This window comes from Equus asinus, chromosome 3 (assembly GCF_041296235.1).
Source record: "Equus asinus isolate D_3611 breed Donkey chromosome 3, EquAss-T2T_v2, whole genome shotgun sequence".
Classification (NCBI taxonomy): Eukaryota; Metazoa; Chordata; class Mammalia; order Perissodactyla; family Equidae; genus Equus; species Equus asinus.
Window position 1 is genome coordinate 155001873 of NC_091792.1, and position 11670 is coordinate 155013542.

An 11670-nucleotide genomic window follows, 5' to 3' on the forward strand; every position below is an offset into this window, starting at 1 on the left:
CAGAAACACTGCGTATGTGGTTATGGGAGTACCGAATGGAGAGCAGTTCATTCTCCTGGGGAGTGTGGGGAGGAGGGAGAGTGGCTTGAGGTGGGTTGAATACGGGGATGCATAGCCCAGAAAGCCACCCAGCAAGTAGAATGCGGATTAGTTAGTAGCCACTCTTGAAGATCTCCTGTACGTCGTGGGTATCTGCAGAAAAACTGTAAAGAGAAATATTCCAGAAAAGAATTTCAAGTTTCTGCTGGCTTATTTCTGCCGTTTCTTCAGCCTTTCTAGCAAACCCTTTGGAGCAAAGAATTTAACAGCCACGTGGATCATATGGCCTTCTACACAATACCTCTTTTCTCCCACTTTGTTTTTTGTTTTTCTTTTCAGACTCCTAAAGAATCAGCGTTCATCTCTTCAAAGCCAACTGGGGTCTTTGCCCTCCCTTCTTCTCTCTCTTGTACAGGGTTAGAAGTCTGGTTAACAGGAAGTGAATCCCTATCAAATACAGTCTTCTGTTGATTGTCTCCTGGCAGAAGGGTCAGTGCTGGGTCTCCCTCGTAACTGAATATTCCCAAGAGCCTGGCACCGATTCCAGGGTTTCCATATGTAGTGTGCTCGGTCAGATCCTGTTTCCCCTTTGGTTGTTTCAGGGTCTTTGTATTTGGATCTGAAATCCTTCCAGCTTTTTTTCCTTGATATTTTAAATGGCACTACTTGCACACCATATTGATGATACTTAAAAGCAGCTTGGAAAAAATCCAATATTTAATGACCACATCTTCTTTGCTGGGGCTCATTAAATAACTTCTTAAATGTGTGTACTGCGGACCTTAATGATAGATATATATCAGATTGCTACCAACCAAGAAATTTCATTTTCAATGTGGATTACTTGCAGGGAAAAATTAATTTGATTATGACTTTTGCTGGCTTCCCCTTAGCAACTTGGTTAAGTCCAATGTGTTTATAGATTACTGAATCCTGACAGCATCACTATGGGTCCTTGGCAAGTTATTTCATTGTTATCAGTATCAGTCTCCTCATGTGTGGCACAATGGGTACCAGAGTTAAGATAAATATATACCCATTGCTTAGCCTAGTGCCTGGCATGTGGTATAAGTTCAAGCAGTGGTAGTTACTATTCACCACCACTTAGTCGGGCTTGCCCAGCCTTCCAGATCTGGCTCCTACTCACGTCTTCATCAGTTATAACCGTATCCTCAGGCTCCAGTTACTCTTTGTTGCAATTTTCCTTTTGCCTGTGCTCTCCGCAGTTGATCGGGGGGAACAACCATGTCTTAGTAGCTCCCTAGTGCCTTGCAAACAACTGGCACGTAGCAGGAATTCCATTACACACTTTCTGCTTTGGCCCTTGATCGCAATGAACTGGTCTTCACTGTGGGCATGCATGTGTCCACCCAGCAACCTTCCTCTGAGAAACCACTTTTCCTCCTTTCTGTAGTGGTCCTGCAGAGTGCTCAGGAGGCTGACCTTGTCCTAGGGGAGGGCATATGACGCAAACCAGACGTGTCAGTCCCCAGGACTTAGGCAGGGTCTGTTGGGAACAACTTCTTTGTTGGTGTGGTGAGTTGTGAGGGCAATGTGGGCTTGGGGCTGCCACCATGGGGACACATGGAGGTAGCCCACCTAGGAAGGAAGCTCTGAGATGCAAGCGAAGCCAAGAGGTCTTGGTTGCATTGTTTCAACTCCTGAATCCAGCCATGTTAAGAACCTAGTTAAGAACATGAGCTCTGGAGCCAGCTGCCTGGCTGGCTGTCATTACTGGTTCTCTGGTTACTGCTGTTTCAACTGTGGTCAGGCCCCTTATTTTCTCTTTTGCCTTAGTTCCCTCAGCTGAAAAATGGGGTTAAGAATAGTACCCACCTTACAGGATTGGGTAAAGATTAAAAATACATACAAAGAGCTTAGAACAGTGGGTAGCCCACAGAAAGCTCTCAGTAAGTCTTGCCTGTTGTTATTATCCATTGCTGAGACTTCTGAGTAAAAAAAAAACACCTTTTTTTTTCCAAACTAATGCTAATTTGAGTGGTTTTCTATTACTTATACCCTGAGGCTGGCCCAGTACAGCCCTGTTCTCTCATGGTGCCATGTGTCTGCCCCAGTAGTCCCCAGTGAGACTGAGTGCCTCCAGGAATGAGTTCATATATATAAAGCTCTTAGGAAAGCACCTGACATATGGAAAGTGCTCAGTATATGTTAATGTATATCACTTGGGGTACTGCCCTTCATTCCAAGAAGAAAGCCAGTTTATTTTATTTTTTTTTGAGGAAGATTAGCCCTGAGCTAACATCTGCTGCCAATCCTCCTCTCTTTTTTTGCTGAGGAAGACTGGCCCTGAGCTAACATCCATGCCCATCTTCCTCTACTTTATATGTGAGACGCCTACCGCAGCATGGCCTGCCAAGCAGTGTCATGTCCGCACCTGGGATCTGAACTGGCAAACCCCGGGCCACCGAAGCAGAATGTGTGCACTTAACCGCTGTGCCACAGGGCTGGCCCCAGAAAGCCAGTTTTTTAAAAATCCCGCTTTGATTATATAAATAATGCAATGAAATATGTGTCTCTTTTTCTACACAACTTATTTCCCTGATAAAAGCTGTAGAATTGGAATTGCTACGTCAAAAGATATGAACATTTTAAAGGCTTTTGATTGATATTTTCAAGCCGGCTACAGAAAGGGTACACTGTACTACTTTACATTGCCACCAGCAGTGGGCAGGAGAAACATTCTTCAACATTTGTACCAACAACTGGCTTTTTCATTTTGGTAAATTTTTCCCAATTGATAATTGGGGCGGGGGTGGGGGGGCATCTGACATTTTACTTTTCTTTTCTTTACTAACAGATTTTTTTCACATATTAATTAGCTAGTTGCACATCATTTTCCTTTTGGGATTTTCATTGTTTGCTTATTTTTATGGATCAAGGATATCTTTGAATGTCAGGTTTGTGGCAAGTTTATTTTTTCCAGTTTACTGTTTTCCTTTTAAGTTTGATCATGTTCCTACCTATGTTTTGTGTTGTTTTGTTTTCTTTACTTCTTATAGCCTGTGATGAAGTGAGAGCTTGAATGAGCTTGCCCAGTGAGGTCTAAGTGGGAAATTCTGGCAGGTCGAAAGTGCTCAATCAGTGCTAGTATATATACTAGTACATAGTACACAGTAAATGTCACTTGACCCCTCTTCAAATCAACCTAGTTATTCTTTGCCTGTTACTCAACTAGGTATACTGGGAGAGGTTCTTTTTTTTTTTTCCCTGCTTTATCTTCCCAAATCCCCCCTGGTACATAGTTGTATTTCTTAGTTGCAGGTCCTTCTAGTTGTGGCATGTGGGACGCCGCCTCAATGTGGCCTAATGAGCGGTGCCATGTCCATGCCCAGGATCTGAACCAGTGAAACCCTGGACCGCCGCAGCACAGCAGGCAAACTTAACCGCTCGGCCACAGGGCCAGCCCCGAGAGTTTCCTTTAGTTAACCACAACTGAAACCAACTCTTACCAGCCTACAAAAAATAATAATAACAATAACAACCACCATAGTAATAACCATTATAATCATAAAATACATATGGTTCTTTTTTAAAGAAGCTTATTGGAATTCCTCTGAAGTATTTCACAAGATTGAAAGAAAAATAAGATTTCAATCAAGTGTGAATGAAGGTGACACCCAGGAGAGCTCCGGGCACACAAACATGCCTCAGCTTTGAGGACACTGTGTCTGCAGCACATGGTGCTGGGCCCGCCATCATCCCTCGGGCCCTTCTCATTTCAGTGCCTGCCAGCCTGCTTCCGACTCTCACACCTGTGGCGCTTTGCCTGGGGTTTTCTTCTTAAGCAGTGGGAGATGGAGGGAATTCTCACAGAAGGGAAATCAGTGTGAGCCCAACAGATGTCTACTGTGCTAGCAGAAAACGCCCCTCGTGAGCCTCTCAGGACAGGCACTGTGTTGTTTTCTGGGATAAGATGTTGGGGAGAAGAGAGGAGAAGCTTCCTTCTGGCTGCCACTCTCTCTCATCAGAAGAGAGATGCTGGTCTCAACCAAAGCATGAGGACAGGGGAAAAAGGACCATTCCCAAAACTAGAAAGACAAGCTGGAGGCGAGTGGGAGGGAACCAGCCTAGAACGGAGAGGCCAGTAGGCAGGAATCCTTGACCATTAAGCATCCACAGTAACTCCTGAAATTTCTGGCTTGTGGCCAATTTGGGAGCAATGTTTGGGTCTTTGGGGTTCTGTGGGAGGACCATCTCTTATAGTGACTTGCTCACATTTAAGTTGAGAGCTGCTACCAGGTTTGCAAACCCAAAGGAGAATGGAGGTGTGTCCTGGCTGACCCTGGCTGTCTGCCCTCCCCAGGTGCCCAGAATCCTCAGGCTGTTAATGCCAGTCTTGTCGTTGACATGACCTAAATTGTTCAGTGCCTAGAACTTGGCCTGTCACTGTGTACATGCGATCAAATAAAACAAGCTCATTTTTTTCCTTTCAAAAAGCCCACATATTTTAAATAACATATTCTACCTCCCATTATCATCCATTTCCAGTAAGTAAAAAAGAAACTTAGAAGGCAGATTTTAGCTATTTTTTGAAAGCTTAACTGGAAGAAGGGATAACAGCTGAATATATTCTGAGATCCGGTAACCACAAAGGACATGAATTGGATAAAACCATGAAAAGGACTTTCTGATCCCGAGTCACTGTGGAAACCACTTGGAAATCCTTGGCTTGGACATTTCTTTAAAAAAATCTCTACCTGGAAAATCTTTATAATAATTATCTAATTCATCAGTGCTAAGAAAAGGCAGGTAGAAACAAGGAGGGGGTCCTAACCAAAGGAAAAATTTGGCCAGGAGGAAAAAAATCTAAGTTATCAAGGAGACATCTAGATTCAAATCCTGATTCTGTTACGGACTCTGTGACCTGGGTCAAGTCACTTAGGCTCTCTGCACCTCCTCATCCATGAAATGGGTGCAATAATATCACCCTCCTAGAGTGGTTGAAAGATTTCATTATATATATAGGCATGTAAGTGTGTATATATATAAAGGGCTTAGTACCATGCCTGATATATAGGAAGTACTCCATAAAAGGGAAGTATTATTGTTGTTGTTGTTGTTATTGGGGAAGTGGAATCTCGGCAGTGGGGAAGGGCAGCCCAGGAGTGGTATGTGGTCAATCCCAGAGGAGCAGCAGCAGGTCACAGCAGTACAGCCTTGAAGGGCTGGAAGGGGTCAGGCTGGTGGCCACGCCAGTAGGAAGAGTTCAGCTGCAGAGAGGGAGGGGGAGGAGGACCGGCGATGATGAAAACAGTGGCCGTCTTTGACCAAGCACCTTACATGGAGTAACTGGTTACTCCTCGTAGCAACCATACGAGGTAGTTACCAGTATGATTCTCATTTTATACATGAGGACACTGAGGCACAGGTTTTTCTTATGGGATCCAAGGAAGCTTCCATTCCCTTGATATAAGTGATTAAACTCCCTGTTTGGTAGTTTAATTGTAATTGCTGAGTAAACACCTCGTGTTTGTCAGAGTTTAAAGGTCCGTCATTGCCCAGGTCTTTGCCCAGAGCCACACAGCTGGTGAGTGGAGCTAGGATTTGAACCCAGGCACATTTCACTTCAGGGCCTAAGCTCTGGGCTGCCCTGCTGACTGCCTCTGGTGACTCAGAGTATCTCAGGACAGAAGCTACAGAGAAGTCAGAGTGCCTGGGGCTCCTTCTTGCTGGATGCTGGCTCCAGGCTGCTGGACCACGTTGTTCCGTTAGAAGCCTGGAAGGGAATATGTGGTGACCTTGTTGCCCCTTTCCCACCCAGACCCATGGCAGGCATTCTGATCGATCACAGCATTTCTTCCCCTTCCTCAGAGCCAGGGTAGGGCCCGCATATCCTGAAGAACACCAGCAAATCACCACCAATTGACTAGAGTTGATAGGTCAGATAAAACCGATTTGCTGTCCCTAGTCTAAGGGCTTAGTGTATGCCAGACAACAGTACAGAAATGCAAACTGGGGAGTGCTTTTAAGCCAATAAGAAATTTCGTGTCATTCCTTAGGAGACTCGCACATTGCTCAGCTAGGTGTACTGAAAATCACAAAAGTAAATATGCAAACACATATTTTAACAGAGCCCATAGGGAAATCCCCTGCCAATCGTAGAAAAACCAAGGTATTTCAAGTTGTACTGGAGGGCAAAGTCCCACTCACAGAGGGTCAGCTGGACTCTGTAACCTCCCCTTGGACGTCACCTCCAATACCATAGCCACAACTCCTGTGGTGACCTGCGGGCCCTCAAGTACAAAACAAGGGGGAGAAGACACCAGCCTTTCAAGATGGGCAGTGGAGAGCAGAGCACCTGCCCGTGAGGAGAGTGATGGCCACGTCATGGATCACAGCGTCAAGGGCAGGATGACGCTGGCAGGAGACCTGACGTCAGGGACCTGCGCAGCGCTGCACAGGGAGCCTTCAGCATACAGTGCCTGCTGCCACGACAAGGTTTGGAGCCACTGGCTTTCCTCACAGACCCAGGATTCTCAAACTCACTGAATTAGTGGAATATCGGGCGCTTTTGTGGAACATCGTGAAATATGGATAAAATAGGTGAAAAATAATCAAGTGCTATAAAAGTTTATGCCAGTTCTCATAGCATCTAAACCAGAATTGTGTGGTAACACGTACCAAGAAGCTTAAGAAATTTTATGCAAGGACACCTTACAATTGGGAAAATTCTATTACCTTAGCTTTTTTCTGAAACCTAGAAGAGAGATTGCAGCTTCGGTTTTAGCTATAAAATACCTGCCTGTTAAGGATAAAATTGGTCGGAGCAGGGCTATCCTGCAACGTCACCATTAGTATCCTGATGCAAACTTGATGCCAAATCCCGAGAGCAGCGCTCTTAGGAATTGCCAGGAGAACCGAGCCTGTACCCACCTTTGATCTACGGTGGAGAAATCTAATATATGGACTACCCGGGGCCTCCCCCGGAGTCGGCCTGAGGTCACCAGGAAGGCAGAGCAGCTCACAATAGTTGCTCTGTGGCCACACAAAGGCCTGGCCTTCCCAGCGCTGTCTGACCCTTCAACTCTGACCAACATATGTGTTTACTCAGCAATTACAATTTAAACTACCAGAGAGGCAGTTCGGTCACTTATATCAAAGGGAATGAATGAAAGCTTCCCTGGTCCCATAACAGAGAAAGCCGGACTAGCCTCTGCACTCAGAACAAAGACACTCCTCTTTTCACAGTGCAGACAATTGTTTCTCAGAAACCCTCACTGTTTTGTAACCAAGACAGACAGTTAGAAGGAAGGTCCAACCCCAAATTACAGAAGTTGAAAAATCTAATAAGCGAGCTGGGCAAGATGTTGAGTTTCTTTAAATGTTAAAAGCACAGATGGAGAGCACCTAAGATGTCATTTGTTAAGCTGGGGGAAACTGCAATTCTGTTTTATTTTCAACATCACTGAAGACTGAAATCTGCTATGAAAACTTGGAGATCCAGTCTTCCACAGGTTTATAATCTAGTGGTAACCCCCAATGATTTTACTTGACAGCACTGAATAACAGCTATTTTGAGGAGACAGACATAGAGATGGAAATTGGAGAAATAGATTTCAGTGCATCTTTGGGCAAATGACCTCATCTGCCCTCAGACACTGAGGGTGGCAGTGTAAACTGGTAACAGCACTCTGAAAACCGTTTGGCCCTATCTGTTACAGCTGAAACATACCTGATGACAGCAAGTCCACTCCTAGAACACTCAGTAGAAATGAGAAAGCACGTGCCCCAGGAGACGTGTGAAAGATGTTGGTTTCATTAGAAAGCCAGCCACCCTGGAAACAGTTGCACACTCTATCAACAGTAGAATAGATAAATGCTGTACAGCAATGAAGACAGCATAAACACCTGCTACAAAGCAATGTGGATGCACCTCATGGAATCTTGGGTGAAAGACGCCGGAAACAAAAGGCCACATGCCCTAGGAGTCCATTTACATAAAGTTCAAAACCAGGCTGGACCAGTCCCTGCTGACAGCAGGCAGGCTTTGGTTCCCCTTGGGTGAAATAGTCTATTTCTTTGACCTGGGTAGTAGTGGCACAGGTGTGTGCACTTTGTGACATTCACTGAGCTGTCCATTTAGGTTTTTATGTTTCTATGTGTATACTTCAATAGAAAGTTTACATTAAAAAATGAACCCATCTGAGTTTGTTGGGCAGTTTTATGACTGTATCTGTGACCTGAAAAATGGTTACATGTTCACTGTCAACTAGAGTGTTGCTTCAGAATTGAAGTGGTTTCTTCATCTAAACATGCTGCCACGCCACCTGCTTTGGCCACTGTGGCTGCTCTTGCACCAGTCCTTGCTCTGCAGTCCAGTCCTTGGGGAGCTGTGTGCCGGGCCAGTGCCGCATTCACTGGCAGACACTGCCGCTGCACATACTTCATGCACTCCAAGAGGAGGTGTTTCCAGATACCTACTGTGAGCCAGATGCTTTGTGTATGATATTTCGCTCTCTCAACCTGGGAAGTCAGTACAATAGACAAAACCCCTGAGTTCAGGGAGGCAACATAACCTGCCCGTGCGGGGCTCTTGGCTAGTAAAATACAAAGCGGATTGGACATCAAGTCTCCTTCTGGCACAGAGTCCTGTGTAGAGCATTGCACCCCACTGCCTGCCGCGAGCTGGTGACAGGAGGTCAGGTGGCAGGAATAAGAGAAAGCTGACTCAGTACATCAGGGGGCTAAGAAACACCTTTCACGAATCAATCCAGGGGGCTTCACTAACCTGACTCCCTCCATCCCCACCCCAGGCGGAATGACTCCCGCCCTCTCTGAGCCCAGACTGCCACCAGTACACCCCCAGCACATTTTACTGTGCCGGCCTCAAGGTTGGTTGTCTCCCTCTCCTTAAAGACAGCACAGAGCCAGCCCAGGGTGGGCACTCTGGAATTCTCTCATTAGTCCTCCTGCCTGAGAGCAGTTTCAACAAGAGGGCTGAGTGCAGAATTTCAGCCACTGAGGGTACCAGGGGATTCAGGTCCAAACATGTTTGTGAGGGAGAGCAAAACTCAGTGCACGCGAGCTGGCTTCCCAACAGAATCTCTTTAACTGTGAAATCCCACAACATGCTTATGATCAGTGATTCCTCCTCTGAAATGGAAATGGGTGAGCTTTCTCACGTGCATCAACTCCTCTGCCAAAACCCAGCCTCCTGGAACAAGAACAAGGATTAACTATACAAACCACCTCTTGCTCACATGTAATTTAGGAGTCAATATACAGTAACACTTTCTGTACCCAGTAAATGAGAAACATAATATGCTCTCCTTGGCTCACTAAGTAAAAAAGGAGATTTAGAAGGCCTATTTTAACCATTTTTTGAAAGCTTAACTGGAGAAGGGATAAAAGCTGAATGTATGCTGAGATCTAGTGACCAGGAAGTATTGGTAAATATATGTAATATGCCTTTTCTCTTAGCTTATGTGAGTATAATTAATTGACCTTCAGTTTCCTTCCACAAGGGAAGAAGTTACAATAAGAAGAGTGCTATGGTGCATGGTTCTATATTCAGGTGAAAGTCAGCAATATAGAATTATCTCCTATTTATGCTGGAGTCCAAGTTCACCAGAGACAAAACAACACGAAAACCAAAAAACAGCTAGGAGGATCAGTCTTCCATGGTGGAATAAAGAACTGATATCTTATCAATAGCTTTCACTAATGGAGATGAATTGGATAAAACCACTGATCTCTTAAAACTTTCCTTGTTCAGCTGCAAAAGTGCTATCTAAAAAACAATCCATACCAAAGACCACTGCTGCCCCGCCCCATTCCTAGAAATCTATTTTAGAAAAGAGAGGTAATTACAGGCTAGTGAGATCAGCAAAGTAAATTGTTTTAACTGGAACTTGTCAGCCCAATTATAACTTTGAAAGTAAAATGACATGTTTAGAAGGATAATATGAGAACTTTTCAAAGGTTCTCTTAAAAATCTGCAGACTTGTAAAAATGCTCTTAATCTTGACTTTTTATTAGCTTATTCTCCTACCCACTGTGAGGGGGTTTAAGCAGAGACTAGGAGCGGGGTCCTTGAAATCCTCTCTCCGCAGAGGGGTCATCTTATTTCACCAAGGCAGCAAGCCTCTTGGACCTGTCTGAAGCAAGATTAACCTGGGGAAACTGGGTTTTGCAACTGTTAAACTTTCTCCCTGTACATGCCCCTCTGCCATCAGTTGCTTGATTCTCAGACTTCTGCATCAGCCCGCGTCTGGCTGTCACAGCTGGTTAGAGGGAAGGGCAGCCCTGGATTCTCTCCTGCCTGGCCTCGGTTTCCTCCTGGGACTGCAGACGCCTCGTGTGTCTGACAAGAGGAGGGCCCCAGCCTAAGACAGTTGCGCATCTGAATCCTTTGGAAGGCAAGATACAGCCCATCTTCTCCCAAATCCTGCTTATAAGCAGGATCACAGAAAATGGCCAGTGCACATGGTGGACAAATGCCAGAAAGGAAGGTCCCAGATAAGGAAACCAGTGACAAAATGAAGCTGTAAAGCCTGACACAAATACCATGAGATTGGTTTCTAAAGTCCCTGGAGCTCCAGTAGCGTGTGTGTCTGAGTCCAAGTCAGGCAAGCGACTGCCAAAACCAAGGGTGGTCTGTGAAAGAACCTCGGGAGGGACCTGTGGATTGTGCTTTGCAGCCAGACCCGCAGGGGCAGCTGCAGGCATGGGGTCCCTTCCCGCCACCACTGCAGTTTCCAATGAAGAGACCCTTCCATGACACTGATCGTTCAGAATGGCCATGGCTAGCCTTACTGCTTCATCCTCGTGGGGCTCGAGGGAACTGAGAGGCCACCTCCTGCAGCCCCACTGCATGGACGCTCTGCTGGCATGCCTGAGCAGCCACCCCATGTCTGTCCTGTGCTGCTGGCAAGTTCTAACTCAAGAACCTTGGGTAGTGGCTACAAGGATGGCAGAAATGAGGACCCTACCACAGTTTATGTTTTAGTTTTGTCACATTTGCCTTAATTTTGCCTTAAATGCACCACAGTAAAACTAAAAGAAAGATAGAAATCAGCATAAATCTTGAAATACTGTAGTGCTGGTACCTCGACATGTGACCCTCAGGAGCAGCTCTGCACCCTCACTGTGCACTGGGAGGACAGTGGAGCACACTCTGCTCCCTGGAGCAGGAAGACGTCCTGGGCTGGCCTCAGGAGTCACAGCTGGGCTCTGCTTTCGTCCCTAATTGAACATGTGGTCTGGGTCAAACTTCACTTCTTCTTTGCATTCCAAAACATCTAAAGCTTCTCATGGCTCAAAACTGTTACTGGAAACACTAACAGTAGCGACAGCAACCACTGAAGGACTGTCTACCGAGTTTTAGGTATGGTGCTGTGAGCTTTACACGGGTTAGTTCATTCACTCACAACCCAGGAGCGACCTGTACTGTCCCATTATCCAGACGAAAAAAGTGAGGTTCAGAGGGTTACCTATTAAGAGGCCAAGCTGGGACCTGATTCTAAAGCCTAGGTCCTCCTTCATCCTGACACAGTGCCACTGAATCCCCTCATCACACAGCGGCTCATCCCCAAATCAGAACGAGACAATGCCACTCAGCTCACCTGCAAGTCCAGGGAGAGGCCGGCTCCTCGGCTCATCCGGGAACTC